At 45.1% G+C, this 20,449-nt stretch overlaps 1 protein-coding gene across 2 annotated transcripts in view; it reads left to right on the top strand.

Annotated features, from left to right (window-relative positions):
- ASCC1 (activating signal cointegrator 1 complex subunit 1) overlaps nt 1–20,449 on the top strand; it is a 393,777-nt gene that overhangs the window by 8,773 nt on the left and 364,555 nt on the right. The gene's annotated exons all lie outside the window — the stretch shown is intronic.

Genomic DNA, 20,449 nt, shown 5'->3' with positions numbered 1-20,449 from the left:
CCGCCATAACGTCTCATTGATGTGAGGTAGCATGTGGTCACCATTGTCACCATGGTCCTGCATACATTTAGGATCTTTAACAACTAATGTATAAATTGTGACACTTAACAAACCTTTTTAAGCTGCTGAAAACATTTGATAGATATCCTATATTTACGGTGATATCTGCAACATTACTGTATATAATATATATAACTTTCAATGTCTCCTTTTCCCTTTTTATCCTATTGCACCATTTACCACTTATCTAAAGGAGATTTCCCATAGGATTGTATTGGGTTGGTAATTCAGATCCAGTGCATTTGGGCTAGTGCAGAGCCGTCTTGAGTGCTTTTGGATTAGTGCAGAGCCGTCTACAATGCCCTGCCCATAGTGCCGAGCCGTCTGCAGTGCTCTGCCCATAGTGCAGAGCCGGCTGCAATGCCCCGCCCATAGTGCAGAGCCGTCTGCAGTGCCCCGCCCATAGTGCAGAGCCGTCTGCAATGCCCGCCCATAGTGCAGAGCCGTCTGCAGTACCCGCCCATAGTGCAGAGCCGTCTGCAATGCCCGCCCATAGTGCAGAGCCGTCTGCAGTGCCCGCCCATAGTGCAGAGCCGTCTGCAGTGCCCGCCCATAGTGCAGAGCCGTCTGCAGTGCCCGCCCATAGTGCAGAGCCGTCTGCAGTGCCCCGCCCATAGTGCAGAGCCATCTGCAGTGCCCCGCCCATAGTGCAGAGCCAGTTGCAGTGCCCCGCCCATAGCGCAGAGCCATCTGCAGTGCCCCGCCCATAGTGCAGAGCCAGTTGCAGTGCCCCGCCTATAGTGCAGAGCTGTCTGCAATGCTCGCCCATAGTGCAGAGCCGTCTGCAGTGCCCCGCCTATAGTGCAGAGCCGTCTGCAGTGTCCCGCCCATAGTGCAGAGCCAGTTGCAGTGCCCCTTCAGTACAGCCAGATGCAATACCCCCTTTCTACCACCTTTGGTTGCAGAACACTGGCACAGTGCCACCTCCTCAGTTGAAAGCCAGCCACAGTGCCACTTACCTCGTGAAGAGTCATCCACATTATGCGCATCTTGAAGTAGCGCCCCTCACTGCTGTGGTCTGAATATCACAATGTCTCAGACTCCAGAATTTTCCCCTCCTTTTCCGTGTCCTGCGTGCTCAGGGAGATGCACAGTGTAAGACTGGACAGTATTGCAAATTCCACAAATCCCAGCCAGTACTATTGCCTGTCTGTCTACACCTTGCGGATTCTATTCAAATGGCTCCCCATAGGAAAATTACTGTTGTGAGAGTACAGACCTAAATGAGAAGCTCCAGAGAGGGACAGAAGCGCACACAGAATAGAGCATCACCGTCTGGTAAGGTATATTATCAATGGCAGCACAACATCTATAAAGGCTTGGAAAGCCACTGCTGCTGCCCCGTGGCTGGAGGATATGGTTTTCCAGAGGTATAATGGCAAAAATGGAAGCAGGCACGTTTATGCAGGCTGCGGGAACGACGAGCCTTGGGATTCCAAAATGGTTTTTATTGATACCAGAGCGGCGCTTTTCTCAGGGTATAAAAGCCAAGTGACAACTCCGGTCAGGTGCAGAAGTGTGTTGGTTTTAATAAAAAACGTTTTGGAATCCCAAGACTCTCCATTCCTGCAGCCCGCCTAAACATGCCAGTTTCTGCTGCTAACCAAAGTGGCGGCTGTACAAGTCTATCTGTCACCAGATTGCACAATAGATACATGTTAAGTATGTCTCCTAGACCTGATGAGACTAGAGTACTTATTTTAAAAACCCATAGTAGAATGGCTGTATATTCTCATTATTAAAATTAGCTGCTGGAGTCCAGCTAGACCCATTCAGAAGGAAAAGTACCGTATTATCCAGCCATTATAACAATGATTTTAAAAGTAAGTATTCATCATCTCTAAGAAATCAATGTAAAAGTGTTACAGGGTGTATTGTAAAATCTGCTTACGGATCCTCTGTATTTGAATGAGATTCATGGCAATACCTTTCTTACTTATTTTGGCATGTAGCTTATCTCATAATATATAATGATTTCTCACTCATTAACAATTGGTTTCTTCATTGATCATAGTTTTTTTCCTCTGTGGAGAAAACTAATGGGACTGATCATTGATCATTGCAATTTGTTTCACCCTTTGACCACCAGGTGGAGCACTGATATAACAAATAACTTGCTTTTTCGGCAACAGTTGCTGCTTTTTTCAGATTGCTGCTTATAATTGGGATTAAAGTTGATTACGTTTATTATTTGTGTTAATGAATTCACTCAACACAATTTCAGATAATATGGCATCTTAAATAATATTTATTTGCACTATAATTGATTCTAGTGGATGCATCTTAATTATGGCGTTAATTATATTTGCGTTATTGCTTTATATATCTCTATATATAAAAGTGAATGTATGTATGTGTGTATCTCCAACCAATCACAAAGCATCTTTCATTTCACCAGAGCTGTTCAAAAGAAGCTGAGCTGTGATTGGTTGCTATGACCAACAGTTTTCCTTTCAACCAATCACTATGCATCTGTCATTTCACCAGAGCTGGTTAAAAGTAGCTGAGCTGTGATTGGTTGCTATGAGCAACAGTTTTCCCACTTGACAACACCTCAGCAGACACTGACATGGTGGGAGAAATCTAGCATCCCCGGGAACATAAGCTCCCAGCCATTGTCTGCACCCCTGAAAGGAGCAGCGAGCACATGACAAAAATGAATCCCCCCCTCCTTGCCCATATCCCCATCACACATCCTCCATCCCTTAGGCCTGTTTCACACGTCAGTTTTTCTTGTCAGTCTAAATCCGCCAAAATAGCGGAAAACGGATCCGCAGGTGGACTGACAGGAACGGGAGTCACCGGAATGGCGGATGTACGGATCCGCCGATGGTTAAAATTTAAAGGAACCCTCGCAGAGAGCGTATCGGCGCAATATAGCAGAGTACCTGCATGTTGGAGCGGGGGTCCATGGCTGCGATATGAAGGCATCGTGCGATGAAGTACAGCAGTGAAGGTATCGCGCGATAATGGCTGAAGTCGCGGGAGTACAGCAGTGAAGGTATCGCGCGATAATGGCTGAAGTCGCGGGAGTACAGCAGTGAAGGTATCGCGCGATAATGGCTGAAGTCGCGGGAGGAGAGAGAGAGGGAGAGAGAGAGATTTTCATCCAGCAGCGAGACTTGATTCAGGGTTAAAAGGGGAAAATGCGGATCCGGACAGAAAAAAACGTTGCATGGTCTGTTCTCAGAGGACGCCAACATTTTGGCAGATCCGCACAAATACGGACGCAACGGACGATCATCAGTCAAAATCTGGCGATAATGAAACTCAATGGGGAAAAAACGGATCCGCCAATAAAAATGGCGGATCTGTTTTTTTGGCAAATCGGCGGATCTTGACTGATTGTCAAAAACTGAAGTGTGAAACAGGCCTTAGGCACATCTTCCCTCTTAAAGGGATCATTGATATGGAAGTTAGGGCAAATCCACTCTGCGCTTTGGTACTGACCCCAAGCCTTTCTTAAAGGGATCTCCGGTATGGAAGTCAGGGCAAATCCATCCAGCACTTTGGTTCTGACCCCAGCCTCTCTTAAATGGATCTCCTGTATAGAAGTTAGGGCAAATCCCTCAGCGCTCTGATTCTGACCCCAGGGTTCTATTAAAGGGATCATTGGTATGCAAGTCACGGCAAATCCACTCAGCGCTCTGGTTCTGATCGCAGTCTATCTTAAAGGGATCCCCGTTATGGAAGTGAGGGCAAATCCACTCGGCGCTCTGGTTCTGACCCAAGGCCCCTCTTAAAGGGATCCCCGGTATGGAAGTGAGGGAAAATCCACTCAGCGCTCTGGTTCTGACCCCAGGCCTCTCTTAAAGGGATCTCCGGTATGGAAGTTAGGGTAAATCCCTCAGTGCTCTGAATATCACCCCAGGCTTCTATTAAAGGGATCATTGGTATGGAAGTCAGGACAAATCACTCAGTGCTCTGGTTCTGACACCAGGCCTCTCTTAAAGGAATCCCCGGTATGGAAGTTAGGACCGTTCCACTCAGCGCTCTGGTTCTGACCCAAGGCTGACGGGATGATGTGGGATATTAGGGGTAGTAGTCCGGTGGCTCTGGCTGACGGGATGATGTGGGATATTAGGGAGAGCAGTCCGGTGGCTCTGGCTGACGGGATGATGCAGGATATTAGTAGTCCGGTGGCTCTGGCTGACGGGATGATGTGGGATATTATGGGTAGTAGTCCGGTGGCTCTGGCTGACGGGATGATGTGGGATATTAGGGGTAGTAGTCCGGTGGCTCTGGCTGACGGGATGATGTGGGATATTAGGGAGAGCAGTCCGGTGGCTCTGGCTGACGGGATGATGTGGGATATTAGGGGTAGTAGTCCGGTGGCTCTGGCTGACGGGATGATGTGGGATATTAGGGAGAGCAGTCCGGTGGCTCTGGCTGACGGGATGATGCAGGATATTAGTAGTCCGGTGGCTCTGGCTGACGGGATGATGTGGGATATTATGGGTAGTAGTCCGGTGGCTCTGGCTGACGGGATGATGTGGGATATTAGGGGTAGTAGTCCGGTGGCTCTGGCTGACGGGATGATGTGGGATATTAGGGAGAGCAGTCCGGTGGCTCTGGCTGACGGGATGATGCAGGATATTAGTAGTCCGGTGGCTCTGGCTGATGGGATGATGTGGGATATTAGGGGTAGTAGTCCGGTGGCTGTGGCTGATGGGATGATGTGGGATATTAGGGGTAGTAGTCCGGTGGCTCTGGCTGATGGGATGATGTGAGATATTAGGGATAGTAATATTCAGAGTACTGACTAATTTTTATTGAATAATACAATTTACATTCAAGAAAATCTAAAATAAAATTAATGATACTAAGGACAATCTGTTACCACAAGAATTTTCGCAAGAGCGAAACGTGCTTTGGAGCGCTGTGTGCAGGGAGCAGGAGGAAACCTTGGTCAGTAATTATATGTGGTCACATTCTTTATTTAATTGCACTAATATATATTGTTGTTGGTGGCTGGCAGCTGTTGGTGGTGATGAAGATTGTTTTACACCACATTTTTTGCACAGTATTTTTGGTTTTATATAGGGAGGGTCATGAGACCTTTCAGCACTGAGCACTTTTATATTTAATGGTAATTGTATACCTAAACAAACATCTATGCACTTTATCTATGAGGTATAATCAATATTGATCACATTATAAGTGCACAGAGCACTTTATATTTATAGGTGATTGTATATATATTTTTTGAGTGCCTCAGTTAATATTCATGCACTTTAATTATGAAGATGAATTATTATATGCATTGATTCTATTATATGGATTATTCACTGATTAATTGTCATTTATTAAATATTATATATGATTTTTCTGCCAGTCATTTTGGATTTCTTCTTGCCCCCTGCACAGTAATTGTGTATTTGTTTTTAACCTTATTTTATTTCTATTTTTATCTAAATTTATGAGATATAAATAAAATTCTTGTGGTAACAGCTTGTTCTTGGCATCATTAATTTTATTTTAGATTTTCTTGAACGTAAATTGTATTAGTCAATAAAAATAGTCAGTACTCTGAATATTTCTGGTTTTGGTCTATGATCTTTTTTGATATTCTGAGTCTTTTGGTAATTTTTTTCTGCTTTTGGTATCTCTTTTCCATATAGGTATTTATTAGGGATAGTAGTGTGGGATATTAGTTGTAGTAGTCCGGTGGCTCTGGCTGACGGGATGATGTGGGATATTATGACTAGTAGTCCGGTGGCTCTGGCTGACGGGATGATGTGGGATATTAGTGGTAGTAGTCCGGTGGCTCTGATGGGATGATGTGGGATATTAGGGGGAGTAGTCCGGTGGCTCTGGCTGACGGGATGATGTGGGATATTAGGGGTAGTAGTCCGGTAGCTCTGGCTGAAGGGATAATGTGGGATATTAGTGGTAGTAGTCCGGTGGCTCTGGCTGACGGGATGATGTGGGATATTAGGGGTAGTAGTCCGGTAGCTCTGGCTGATGGGATGATGTGTGATATTATAGTGGCTATGCAGAGTGGGTGGGGCTCTACACTCAGCATTATATATATAGTGTAGGGATTCAACTCGCTCAGGAGCAACGGGAGTCAATCAGGAGGCACGTTCCTTTAACCCCTTCACCCCCAAGGGTGGTTTGCACGTTCATGACCGGGCCAATTTTTACAATTCTGACCACTGTACCTTTATGAGGTCATAACTCTGGAACGCTTCCATGGATCCCGGTGATTCTGACATTGTTTTCTCGTGACATATTGTACTTCATGTTAGTGGTAAAATTTCATTCAAATAACTTGCGTTTATTTGTGAAAAAAATGGAAATTTGGCAAAAATTTTGAAAATTTCGCAATTTTCCAACTTTGAATTTTTATGCCCTTAAATCACAGAGATACGGCACACAAAAAACTTGATAAGTAACATTTCCCGCATGTTTACTTTACATCAGCACAATTTTGGAATCAAAATTTTTTTTCGTTAGGAAGTTATAAGGGTTAAAAGTTGACCAGCGATTTCTCATTTTTACAACACCATTTTATTTTTAGGACCACATCACATTTGAAGCCACTTTGAGGGGTCTATATATAGAAAATACCCAAAAGTGACACCATTCTAAAAACTGAACCCCTTAAGGTGCTCAAAACCACATTCAAGAAGTTTATTAACCCATTAGGTGCGTCACAGGAATTTTTTTGAATATTTAAAAAGAAATGAACATCTAACTTTTTTTCACAAAAAAAATACTTCAGGTTCAATTTTTTTTATTTTACCAAGGGTAACAGGAGAAATTGGACTGCAAAAGTTATTGTGCAATTTGTCCTGAGTACGCTGATACCTGATTTGTGGGGGGGAACGACTGTTTCGGCGCATGGCAGAGCTCAGAATGGAAGGAGCGCCGTTTGACTTTTTCAATGCAAAATTGGCTGGAATTCAGATCGGACGCCATGTCACGTTTGGAGAGTCCCTGATGTACCTAAACAGTGGAAACCCCCTACAAGTGACCCCATTTTGGAAACTAGACCCCCCAAGGAACTTATCTAGATATGTGGTGAGAACTTTGAACCCACAAGGGCTTTACAGAAGTTTATAACGTACAGCGGTACAATTAAAAAATCATATTTTTTCCACAAAAATTATCTTTTCACCCCAATTTTTATTTTCCCAAGGGTAACAGGACCCTAAAAGTTATTGTGCAATTTGTCCTGAGTATGCTGATACCCCACATGTGGGGGTAAACCACTATTTGGGCGCATGGCAGAGCTCGGAAGGGAAGCAGCGCCATTTGACGTTTTTGGCTGGAATTGAGATCGGACATCATGTCGCGATTGGAAAACCCCTGATGTACCAAAACAGTGGAAACCCCCCACAAATGACACCATTTTGGAAACTAGACCCCCTAAGGAACTTATCTAGATGTGTGGTGAGAACTTTGAACCCCCAAGGGCTTCACAGAAGTTTATAACATAAAGCCGTACAATTAAAAAATCATATTTTTTCCACAAAAATGATCTTTTCACCCTCAATTCTTATTTTTCCAAGGGTAACAGCACCCTAAAAGTTATTGTGCAATTTGTCCTGAGTACGCTGATACCCCACATGTGGGGGTAAACCACTATTTGGGCGCATGGCAGAGCTCGGAAGGGAAGCAGCGCCATTTGACATTTTTGGCTGGAATTGAGATCGGACACCATGTCGCGATTGGAAAACCCCTGATGTACCTAAACAGTGGAAACCCCCCCACAAATGACACCATTTTGTAAACTAGACCCCCCAAGGAATTTATCTAGATGTGTGGTGAGCACTTTGAACCCCCCAGTGCTTCACAGAAGTTTATAACGCCCGGGCGTGAAAATAAAAAATTCGTATTTTTTCCACAAACATGATCTTTTAGTCACCATTTTTTTATTTTCCCAAGGGTAACAGGAGAAATTGAACCCCAAAAGTTGTTGTCCAATTTGTCCTGAGTACGCTGACACCCCATATGTGGGAGAAAACTACTGTATGGACACACGTCAGGGCTCGGAAGGGAAGTAGTGACGTTTTGGAATGCAGACATTGATGGAATGGTCTGCGGGTGTCATGTTGCCTTTCGAGAGCCCCTAATGTACCTAAACAGTGGAAACACCCACAAATGACCCCATTTTGGAAACGAGAACCCCTAAGGAACTTATCTAGATCTGTGGTGAGCACTTTGAACCCCCAAGGGCTTCACAGAAGTTTATAATGCCCGGGCATGAAAATAAAAAAATCGTATTTTTTCCACAAACATGATCAATTAGTCCCCAATTTTTTCATTTTCCCAAGGGTAACAGGAGAAATTGGACCCCAAAAGTTGTTGTCCAATTTGTCATGAGTACGCTGACACCCCATATGTGGGAGAAAACTACTGTATGGACACACGTCGGGGCTCGGAAGGGAAGCAGTGACGTTTTGGAATGCAGACTTTGATGGAATGGTCTGCGGGTGTCATGTGCGTTTGGAGAGCCCCTGATGTACCTAAACTATTGAAACTCCCCACAAGTGACCCCATTTTGGACACTAGACCCCCTCACGGAACTTATCTAGATGTGTGGTGAGCACTTTGAACCCCCAAGTGCTTCACAGAAGTTTATAACGCTCGGACGTGAAAATAAAAAAATCATTTTTTTCCACAAAAATGATATTTTTGCCCCCAAATTTTTATTTTCCTAAGGGTAACAGGAGAAATTGGACCCCAAAAATTGTTTTGCAATTTGTCCTGAGTAGGCTGATACCCTACATGTGGGGGTAAAACACTGTTTGGGCGCATGGCAGAGCTTGGAAGGGAAGGAGCACCATATGACTTTTTCAACTCAGAATTGGCTGAAATTGAGATCAGATGCAATGTTGCATTTGGAGAGCCCCTGATGTGCCCAAACAGTGGAAACCCCCAATTCTAACTCCAACCCGAACCCTAACACACCCCTCACCCTAATCTCAGCCCTAACCCTAACCCTAACCCTAGCCCTAGCCCTAATGGAAAAATGGAAATAAATACATTTTTTTTTATTTTATTATTTTTCCCTAACTAAGGGGGTGATAACGGGGGGTTTGATTTACTATTTATGGCGGTTTTTATATTTGGCAGCTGTCGCACGCTAAAAGACGATTTTATTGTAAAAATAGTTTTTGCATCACCACATATTGAGAGCTATAATTTTTCTGTATTTTGACCCACCGAGTCATGTGAGGTCTTATTTTTTGCGAGACGAGTTGACGTTTTTATCGGTACCATTTTCGGGCACGTGACATTTTTTGATCGCTTTTTATTCCGATTTTTGGGACGCAGAATGAACAAAAACCAGCGTTTCATGAATTTCTTTTGGGGGGGTGCGTTTACACCGTTCCGCGTGCGGTAAAATTGATAAAGCGGTTTTATTCTTTGGGTCAGTACGGTTACAGCGATACCTCATTTAGGTCTTTTTTTATGTTTTGTCGGTTTTATGCAATGAAAACTATTTTATATAAAAAATAATTATTTTTGCAGCGCTTTATTCTGCGAGCTATAACTTTTTTATTTTTTCGCTGATGATGCTGTGTGGCAGCTCGTTTTTTGCGGGACAAGATGACGTTTTCAGCGGTACCATGGATATTTATATGCGTCTTTTTGATCGCGCGTTATTACACTTTTTGTTTGGCAGTATGATAATAAATCGTTATTTTCTGCTTCGTTTTTTATTTTTATTTTTTAAGGGGTTCGCTAAAGGGGTTAACTAATGGGACAGTTTTATAGGGCAGGTCGTTACGGACGCGGCGATACCTAATATGTGTACTTTTATTGTTTTTTTTTTATTATTTTCAAAAAATGAATTTATTGGGGAATATTTTTTTTTTTTTTTTTTTACTAATTTATTTGGCGATTTTTTTTAAATTTATTTTTACATTTTTTTTTAAATTTTTTTTTTACTTTATTACATAGTCCCAGGTGGGACATCACTATCCTGTGACAGATCGCTGATCTGTCACATCACAGATCTCTGTGACAGATCAGCGATCTGTCACAGGCAGTGCCGAAGGCTTCCTCATGCCTGCGCTTTGCAGGCACTGAGGAAGCCAGCTTCCTCAGGTCCCCGAAGGCCCCCGTCGCCATCTTGGATTCGGGGGGCCTGGAGGATAGGAGCCCCCTGCAGCAGCGCTGCACATTGCGCTGCCGTGGGGGGCTCAGGGAAGCACGGAGGGAGCCCCCTCCCTGCCGATGCTTCCCTTTAACTCCCGGTACACCGCGATCATGTTTGATCGCGGTGTGCAAGGGGTTAACGTGTCGGGGGCGGTCCGTGACCGCCCCTGACACATTGTGCCGGGTGTCAGCTGTGATAATCAGCTGACACCCGGCCGCGATCAGTGGCGCTCACCACGTGGGCGCCGCTGATCGCGGTAGACGTACTATCCCGTCCACGGTCATACGGGCCCGGGTACCGTGGACGGGATAGTACGTCGGATGTCATGAAGGGGTTAAAAGTTCATAGGGTTTATTGCTTCATAACCCACAAAGCCGCGCATAACGCAAGGAATATCCTTTAGGTCAGGCGAAAGCAAGCATAAATGTCCATTATTTCAGGCTCAGTCCTGGAGCCTCAGCAAAACACAGGAGGCTTATTCCTCCTCACATACAGCCAATATACATAGGCCTCCCCGGGTCAGCAGCCTCAACACGTGGTCTTCAGGAAGGTAGCACACCTTCTTCCACCTAGGCCTGCTGGGACCTTCCACATGGCTCAATCAGATCCATGCACTCTCTCTCATGTGACCTACTCTGGTTACCTTATTTGGTCCATAGCCACGCCCACCGGATCACATGGCTATGACCTCATCACAGGTCCTACAAGCATTCATACACTCTATTAAGGTGTTATAGACACCGCCCTTAGGTGAGTTTGTAGGAAGCTCTCGCTGACACAGTGTAACAACAGATCAGCAGTGCCTCTGCTGATCAACACACATATTCAAGCTTCCATCCCAAGGCCACCTACCTTGGCATACATAACGGTCATTCAGTATTCTGCCATTCAACCTTTCTCCTGGGACATCCACACAGCGCCCCCTAGCGGACACAGTGGTTACTACACCACATACCTCCCCCCTCTGTCCAAACTTGTGGGGTTGAACACACATTACACCAGGGTATCGTATCGGGTACTCACTACACCTTGCCCCACAGGTCGAGAGAACCGTCTCCATCTGTCATACGGCCTTGTTCCTACGTTAGACCTCCCCCGCCTCCAACGGTCAGAATATCGGTCATTGGCTTTGACCCTCCAGTCACGGTCTGTCTGCGTCGTCAGACATTGGTCAGTCACCATCCTTTCTCTATCTTAGCGTTTTGTAAGAAATGGTACCCCACCACATCTAAGTTTACTTTTCAGTGCATTAACCTCACAGTTCTTTGCATCTGCTGTCTCCGTAGCAACCTCCAGTTCACACTGTAATCTACGGTGCAACGTATTGGCACGTTAAGCCTCTTTCTCTGCTTCTTCCACCTGGCGTTTCAACTGTTTCAGACGCACATCATTTCCCTCCGCCAGGCCTTTGTACTGCTCAGAGTTACGCCTTTCATCATCCATTTGCCTTAGTACAACCTTCAGTTTTTTCTCTGTACGACGTACTTGTTTGCTAGCAGATTGTCGCACTTTAATTTCTGCATCAAGCTGTTCCTCCAGTAGTGCAACCTTCGCTTCTAAGTCCTTAATCTGGCAAACTAATTGCTGACGGGCACTCTCATTCTTCTGAGCATTACTACGTTCTGTCTTCAGATCAGCATCCATCTGGTCAACCTGAAGTGTGGCCTTTCTCAGCTTGTCATTGGCTAATTCAACGTTGCCGTGTTCTTCCTCCACTTCTTCTTCAAGCTGAACAATGCGAGACTCTAACCGCCTCTTTTTTTCCAAAGCCAGAGCACCTTCAGCTCTGTTGTTGGCAATCACATAAGCCAGTTCATCTCTTTCCTGCTGTGCTTGTCTTTTAGCACACCCTGCAGCAGCAAGCTCCGTCTGCAAATGAATCACCTCTGCTTCCATACTTTTCAGTTTCTTTTTGTCTTCACATTGTTCCTCATTCAGGCCTGGCTGCTGTAAGTCTTCGTCCCACTTCTTCTCCCGCAGAAGACCTCCTACAGTTTCTGTTAGTACTCCTACCTCTTCTCTGAGGGACTTATTCAGACCTTGCCACGATGCCCGGTGACCTTTGAGCTCTAAGACTTCTTTCTCTAGGTCATCTAGTCTGTGCTCCCTTTCTCTCTCAGAGCCACAGTCACCCCTAGAGTCTGAGTCACGCCGATCATTCGAGTCAACCCTCCAGTTACCCTCTGACCTTGTGTCCACTCCAATCACCTCATCCCCCCAGCCCACCCTCTGTCTTGTCACGAGACGTCAGGTCCGTCAGTTGGGCAGATGTACTTCTTCCAGTCAGTTCTACCTCTGACCTGTCCACGTCAGGAGCAGTCACCGTCTCAATACCTGTTAGGCCAACAGTAGAAACGTCTCCAACCTCCTGCCATACGTCATCAAACACGACGAAGTCTCGGCCCCTCTCAAAGGTATGCACTAAGTTTGGTGGCATACTACCACCTTGACACTTCCCCTTTGTCATCTCAATCATAACTCTGTCCACCGTATAATTCACAATGACCCCATGGTCGCAGCGAACCCTGGCGTTTTTCTCGGTCAGAGATAAAACGAGAGGAGTTCCTGTCAGAGTCACCTGACTCCTTGAGTCCAGCCTACCAGGGACTCCTTCCCGGTGCAGCATCACGGTACACACCTGTGGCCCGTCGTTATCAGGAAAATACATGCCGCACTCCTCAAAACTCATACACATACACTGTGGTTCCCCAGACATACCCACTGAGGCAACCAGTGCTGCCATTTCCTAAACCACCCCAATGTGGGTCACTGCCCCCTCCTGGGACTCCACCCCTTTTGGGTTACCACCCCAATTTGGGTCACCGCCCCCCTCTGGGACTCCACCCCCTTTTGGATTACCACCCCAGTTTGGGTCACCGCCCCCTTTTGGGACTCCACCCCTTTCTGGGCCACCATCTCGATTTGAGCCACCGCCCCCTTTCAGGATTTCCCCATGTCCGTTCTGTAGAACTTCTTATGCCACAGTTCACACAGTACAGTTTGTCTTTTTGGGCTGGTACTGGCCCTTTAAGCATGACACCACACCAGTTCCTTCTGGCACTGCCACAGCTCCTGCTGTCATAAATCACCGACACCACCGGCTGCTGTTCATACACAGTGGTTGGTGTCCTCTTCGTAATCCCGCCGAGTTACCGGAAGCCGCTTGTCCCCTTCGTAACCCCGCCTAGTTACAGGAAGCGGCTTGTCACCTTCTTGACTCCCACTGAGCCACCGCAGGCTGAGTTGAGAAACGAAAAAACACACCACCCAAAACTCACGTGTCCTTTCTGTGTGCTATTCAGGACATTCCGTCTCCGCCTGAGACCGTCCAACACACAGGGCGCACCGGGTGCTATTGAGGGAGCGGCCCTCCTCCCAGGGTTTCCCAACACACCGGCCTCACCTGGTCCAGGGGCTCAACGGGTGCTATTCAGGACATCCGTCTCCACCTGAGACTGCCCAACACTCACGCCTCACCAGGTCCAAGGTCATACCACGTGCTCCAGGGATCCGATTCTTCTCCCAGAACCTCCCAACACTGACCCTCCATGACCTTGCTCACTGAATCCTCTAGGTACACAGTCTTTCCCACTGACCCTGGTCAGTGCAACACGGATTCCTGTCCGTTACCTGCTGGTGACGGCCACACAGGTTCCCGGTCGCCTCTCAGAGGTATCCCACAAATATCCATACAGTCACTTTCTCTGACCTCGGTCAGTATTACTCACGATTTTCCAGACCGTCTGCTCTCCTGGCTCAGAGCCGCCAGTACGGCAACATGTGCTTCTTGGAACCGCTTCCCGCAGTCTGTCACCAATTGTAGGGATTCAACTCGCTCAGGAGCAACGAGAGTCAGTCAGGAGGCACGTTCCTTTAAAAGTTCATAGGGTTTATTGCTTCATAACCCACAAAGCTGCACATAACACAAGGAATAGCCTTTAGGTCAGACAAAAGCAAGCATAAATGTCCATTATTTCAGGCTCAGTCCTGGAGCCTCAGCAAAACACAGGAGGCTTATCCCTCCTCACATACAGCCAATATACATAGGCCTCCCCGGGTCAGCAGCCTCAGCACGTGGTCTTCAGGAAGGTAGCACACCTTCTTCCACCTAGGCCTGCCGGGACCTTCCACATGGCTCAATCAGATCCATGCGCTCTCTCTCATGTGACCTACTCTGGTTACCTTAAATGGTCCGTAGCCACGCCCACTGGGTCACATGGCTATGACCTCATCACAGGTCCTACAAGCATTCATACACTCTATTAAGGCGTTCTAGACACCGCCCCTAGGTGGGTTTGTAGGTAGCGCTCGCTGACACAGTGTAACAACAGCTCAGCAGTGCCTCTGCTGATCAACACACATATTCAAGCTTCCATCCCAAAGCCACCTACCTTGGGATACATAACGGTCATCCAGTATTCTGCCATTCATCCTTTCTCCTGGAACATCCACACAGCGCCCCCTAGCGGACACAGTGGTTACTACACCACAATAGATATAATCATTATAATTTGTTATAACTAACCGTAGTTAGTTACTATGCCCTGGCAGCGCCAGGCTCTTCAGCTAGTATTTTATAATTTATATTATGTGCCACGTCATCCCTCCATGTCAAACATTGCGGCATGGATGTCATTTTATTTACTAGTGCATGCGCACCGAAGATCTTGTATTTTTAGGTGCTATCAATCTGAGTTAACGACTTTTGAAGGACTATTGTAACCATTTTCTTGCTGCTTCAAAGTATCTAAAAGCAAATATTCATGTTTTCTATAGCAAAATTACTTTTTCCAATATCATTCAGTAGGTTAGCAAGAAGTAGATCATTGAAAGAGAGTGTGACTGCAGGATCTGACTACACGGGGTTTGTTTGTATTCTGTTACCATGGAGGCACACCGGTCTGTGCAGGAGCTTCATGCGCAAAATGGATAGCTATTTTCAATAAGACCTACGGTATTAAAAAAGTTGTTTCATTTTTTTATTTTACTTGCAGGCAGATACCCAAATTCTCCTCTTTGAAGCAAGTCTGTAAGCCGTTGTAAATTGGAACGGTATTCATGATACATGAAAAGCAATTAAAATAAGTTTTCAGTGTACGACTGGTAATATTATATATGATTGGTTTCATCTATTTGGCTGGAAGAAATTGTTTAAATTTAGATTAAGCTGTAAAAATGGAAGACGCAAGCAGAAATGTTGCATTTTTAATCACAGGGAAAAAAAGTGATTCAATCAGGAACCGATCTCCCTTCCACCATTGTTTGTAATGAATCGGGGGATTTTAGCGCTTCGGCAATTTCAGTTCAGGGTGAAACATTAGACTCGTTGTAAGTTTCCACAGATTTATTTTTAATCCTGTTTTACAAAAGTGGCGCAACATTGTCCACTGATAGTGAACGCACATTTAAAAGAAAAAAAAAAGATCCATTATGTAAGAAAAAATATTCTGTTGTCAGCAGACAAATCCTAATCCTGTTTCCTCCGCTGCTGTCATACCTCCTCTGCCTAATTAGACACTAATTCCATTTCATTCTATGATTTGCATACATATTGGAATGAACAAGTTCACAATAGATTTTTTTGGGGGGAATATTGTTCTTCGATTAACCCCCTGGTTGCCTTGTTCAGAGTCTGGCTCTTTAGCCTGTTAGTAAGTCGTCTGTTGTAATTTGTACCCTGTCTCGTTGCCATCAAACGGAGCTATGTAGCAGGTAACTAAAGGGTCAATAGATTAAAATGGCAGTGATATTGCCTTTTAGAGGGGCGGTCTTCTCAAAGGAGATGGTTAATGTTCACAATATATGGTGGAACTGCAAGACTGTCAAAGGAAAATTGGCCTCAGTGGTGTCAAACTAGTGGCCTGGTGGCCACAGGCGGCCCCCGATGCTGTGATCTCTAGCCCTCGAGGCTCCGAAGTGCCCCGTGACTTGTCACACATGTACGACGTGATGATGATGCTGGCACCATCTGCAGTGTGTGGGTGTCAGCTCCCTACCATACCTGACACCCTGCTGCCACGGCCACGATGGGTATTAGCACTTATAGAGGCCGTTTTAACCCCTGATATGCTGCTGTCAATAGTGACGGCAGTATTTTGATGGTTATTTGAGGGAGGGCGCTCCCTTTTTAAGCCTATTAACACTTTGGCAGTAATTGCGATGGCAACCCAAGGCCAGGAAATGGCCTTCAGGTCATCCAGCTATGGTGGCCTGTAATATTCTGCTATAGGCAGGATTTAACAGGCAAAGTACCAATATCACCAGCTCCCGTAGATTATCTGTTAGGATCCTTGGCATGGAAAGTAAAACCCCTGTTTGGCCTGAAATATAGACAAAGCAAAGAAAGGCATCCAGCCGTTTGGACATAAAGCTACACCAATTTATCAGTCCAGTATACAAGGTTCCAGGTACATTAAAATATTGCATCAAGGCAAAATCCAACACATTACATGTGTAGAGCTGTCCTTAAAAAGAACATGTTATGTCTGAACCAAGACTAGCACCTTAATCAGCACCTGTGCTGTATTCCATACAGGGGTATATAACCTCCTGACTCCCCCTGTATACCCCCCAAAAACCTTTTGAAATTCTCCCGCACTCTATGTAAATACTGACAGTCTGGTTCAATAGGCATCCTTGCTGCTGAGTCTATTCCTTATGTACCCTTATAATTTAGGCTCGGCCTGCAGCAGGGCAGAGCAAAGTGCGCAGGCGCGAGCTGGCGATGTCTCTGTTCAGGCGCGAGATTTTGCCTGCTTATATGGATGGTTCAGGAGGCAGCCACATCAATCAGGGTAGGAGGACGGTGAACAGCAGCCGGGAGGAGGGATAGACTCTGCAGCAAGGACACCTATTGGACCGGACGTCAGGATTTACATATTTCATGACTCTGGACAGGATGGTTCCGCCTCCATCCTGGTCAGGTCAGGGTTAATCTTAGTTCGCCTCTCTTTGGTTCTGGGGCAGCTATTTAATGTTGGCAGTTCCTGGATTTGGTGTTGGTGTCTGTGCTTGTGTGCTTTGCTGTGTATGACCCGGTTCGTCTTCTAACTTTTGCCTCTGTATCCTGCTTTGTGCTGCCCTATCTCTCCTGCTTATCTGACCCCCTTGGCTTGTCTCTGTTTACTCTTTGTATTATCCCTAGGTACTATGCTCTCAGCTGGCTTTGACCCTTGGCTCTCCTTGAATATGTTTACTGTCTGTGCCCTGCACGCTGCGTGCTCAGTTTCATTCCCTGCACTCACGTGCGGTGACTCCGCCCCCCAGTCACGTGACTAGCTAGTGCTAAGTCCTGTGCTCACTGCTTTGTCTCAGGTCCTTGCGCGCTGCGTGCCTTGTTCCTGCACTCCCTGCGTTCAATCACGTGCCCCCTGATAGTGCCCCCTGGGCAGCACCAGTGACACCATTGGTGTCATCACAACATAGAGTACATGAGAATTTCAAACGGTTTTTGGTGGGTAGAGTTAGAGGGTTATAAAACCCTTTATGGGATGCAGCACAGGCGATGATTAAGATGCTAGTTTTACTTCAGACATGACAAAAATGGTAACAGGATCCCTTTAATCATCTTAACAGGCAAAGTGTCAGTATAAATCTGACAGCTATAATATCCCTGAGGAAGATCAGTGATCTGGCAAGTAAAAGTCCCGTATAGTGAAAAAATAAATAAAAAGAAAAGAAAAAATAACGGAAAAATATTTTGCCACTAAAACTGCTGCTTTGTTTAAAAAAAAAAAAAAAAAAAGTGCACATTTAGTATTGCCGCACTCGGAATGGCCCCAGCAATGAACGTGTACCATAAGCCATATGATGAATGCCATAACAAAAATAAAAAATAAAGCGCACCAAAAATGTAGCATTTACCTAACACACAAAAAAAAATGGAATAAAAGTGATCAGAGTCAGGTAGAAAAAAAATGGTATACAGTAACTGAAAATGTCATCTTGTCCTGCATGTGGCTGTCATCTTCAATTTTTTTTCTATGTACTGTCCCATTTACCCGGCCAAATTTGAGATCATTGTTCAATAGAAAGGGGTGATTTTCTCAGAGGAAACCTTTACGAGGGGTTTCATTGTCATCACATTTTTGTCTAAATTTTCTCTAAATTTTATTCTATTTCCTACATGAGCTGTCTCTTTGCTTCTTTATACTGCAGGGATAGTTTATGTAAATTAAAGTTTGTTAAAGAGAAAGTGCTTACAAGCTATGGACAGTTTTATATTATTTTTTTATTGTTCTATGTGTTTCAAAATGCTAAATTTTCTTTGTTAAAAATGTCCTACCATCTTGTTAGTGTAGAGTATGTGCAGTTCCTGTACATAGCCAGCTGTGCTGCTGTTTCTCAGAGGAGATATCATCTGCTCTTCTTCTTCCTCCACCTTTCACAGTTTCATAGTGGTAGAGATAACCACAGAGAGGGGGAAAGGATTGTATATTCGTTAAAGAGATTGGGGAAAGCAATAAAGGCCCCGGTACACATTAGACTAATGTCGTTCAGCACCCTAATGTGTATGGGGGACACCGACCAGATGATTTTCGGAGAATTGTTGATCAGCCATGTGCGATTTCAGACTGCCGATCACCTTGTTCTGCCAGAGAAAAAACAATGTCTACTAGCAGCTTTCTCATAGAGATAAGGTGGTGGTTGGCTGAACAATACATCGAAGCATCATTTATGCGGCAGCCAGGTAATTTTAATTTGTGCTATATCAGACTGTAGACAGGCAATAGAGCACAGTCATCATAGTCTTCTCTGCCAGGGGAGTGTGAGACATCACACAGGTTGTGTAGCTGTGAGGGAAGACAAAACTGACTGCACCCTCTGCAGAGAGAGAATACAGTGGCATGCAAAAGTGTAGGCACCCCTGGACAAAATTACTGTTATTGTGAACAGTTAAGCAAGTTGAAGATAAAATGATCTCTAAAAGGCCTAAAGTTAAAGATGACACATTTGTTTTGTATTTTAGGCTAAAAAGTAATACACATTGTCATTTTTTCACATTTTAAAAATTACAAAAAGAAAAATGGTCCGATGCTAAAGTTTGGGCACCTTTGGAGATTTGTGTGCTCAGATAACTTTGACCAAGGTTTCAGACCTTAATTAGCCTGTAAGGGATATGGCTTGTTCACCCTCAATGTTAGGAAAGGCCAGCTGATGCAGATTCCACAGGTTTAGAAACACATAGCCTCCTCTAGCCTTGTGCGAAAAAACAGCCACCATGGGTTCTTTTAAGCAGCGGCCTAGCACTCTGAAAATGAAAATGGTGGAGGCCCACAAAGCAGGAGAAGGCCATAAGAAGATAGCAAAGCGTTTTCAAGTTGCCCTTTCCTCAGTTCAATATGTAATTCAGAAATAGCAGTTTACAGGAACAGTGGAGGTCAAGATAAGGTCTGGAAGGCCAAGCAAAATTTCAAAGCAAAATGTGTCATCTTTAACTTTAGCCCTTTTAGAGATCATTCCATCTTCAACTTGCTTAACTGGTCACAATAACAGTAATTTTGACCAGGGGTGCCCAAACTTTTAAATGCCACTGTATCACACTTCTCAGTAACAACGTCTTTTGGTACAAGAGAAAAGAGGTTTCTCATCCTCAAAAGAAAGATATATGCTGATACAGAAGAGCTAGCGAAGGTGGACATACAGACGTCATATCCAGCAATGTATTACTGGAAGGGACGCACCGACGTAAGGGAAATCTGAACCAAGGGCCGATGCTGACTGTTTTAACAAATAAAGCAGCCTGAGACTTAGTGTGATTTCTTTTTTTGAATATAATTTGTCACGTGTCCACACTATTATAAAAGTGTTGTCCAGTGCCACTCACTTCCGCATCAGGTGGTGAGCGCCACTCATGACGTCATGTCTGCACATAACAGCCAGAAAGCATAGACGACTGGCAGGTGTCGTGCCCGTGTCCTATTATCATGTGCCGGTGCGATGTGAATGTGAGTGGTGCCAGACAGCACTTTGAAGGCTGTGGACAACTTTGACAAATTATATTTACAAGTGTTAGTGGTAACTTTGCTGCCGCATAAACTTTTCTCAGTGCTTGTCAATGGAGACCAGGTTATCAAAGACTCATCCCTTTAGCTGGTTTGCAGGTAATGACAAGTAAAAGATTTTTGTTTTTCGTTACCATGGACAAGATTGGAGCTTTTGGAAAGTCTTGCAGACTTAAGGGCCTGTCACACTAAGCGATATCGCTAGCAATATCGCTATAACGTCACTGGTTTTTGTGACGTTTTAGCGATATCGCTATGTCTGATACTTACC

The sequence above is a fragment of the Dendrobates tinctorius genome, unplaced genomic scaffold (genome assembly GCF_039654945.1).
Source record: "Dendrobates tinctorius isolate UK_male_01 unplaced genomic scaffold, ASM3965494v1 ptg000089l, whole genome shotgun sequence".
In the NCBI taxonomy this organism is placed as follows: Eukaryota; Metazoa; Chordata; class Amphibia; order Anura; family Dendrobatidae; genus Dendrobates; species Dendrobates tinctorius.
Note: the sequence above shows the minus strand (reverse complement) of the source record. Positions and strands in the feature narration are given on the sequence as shown.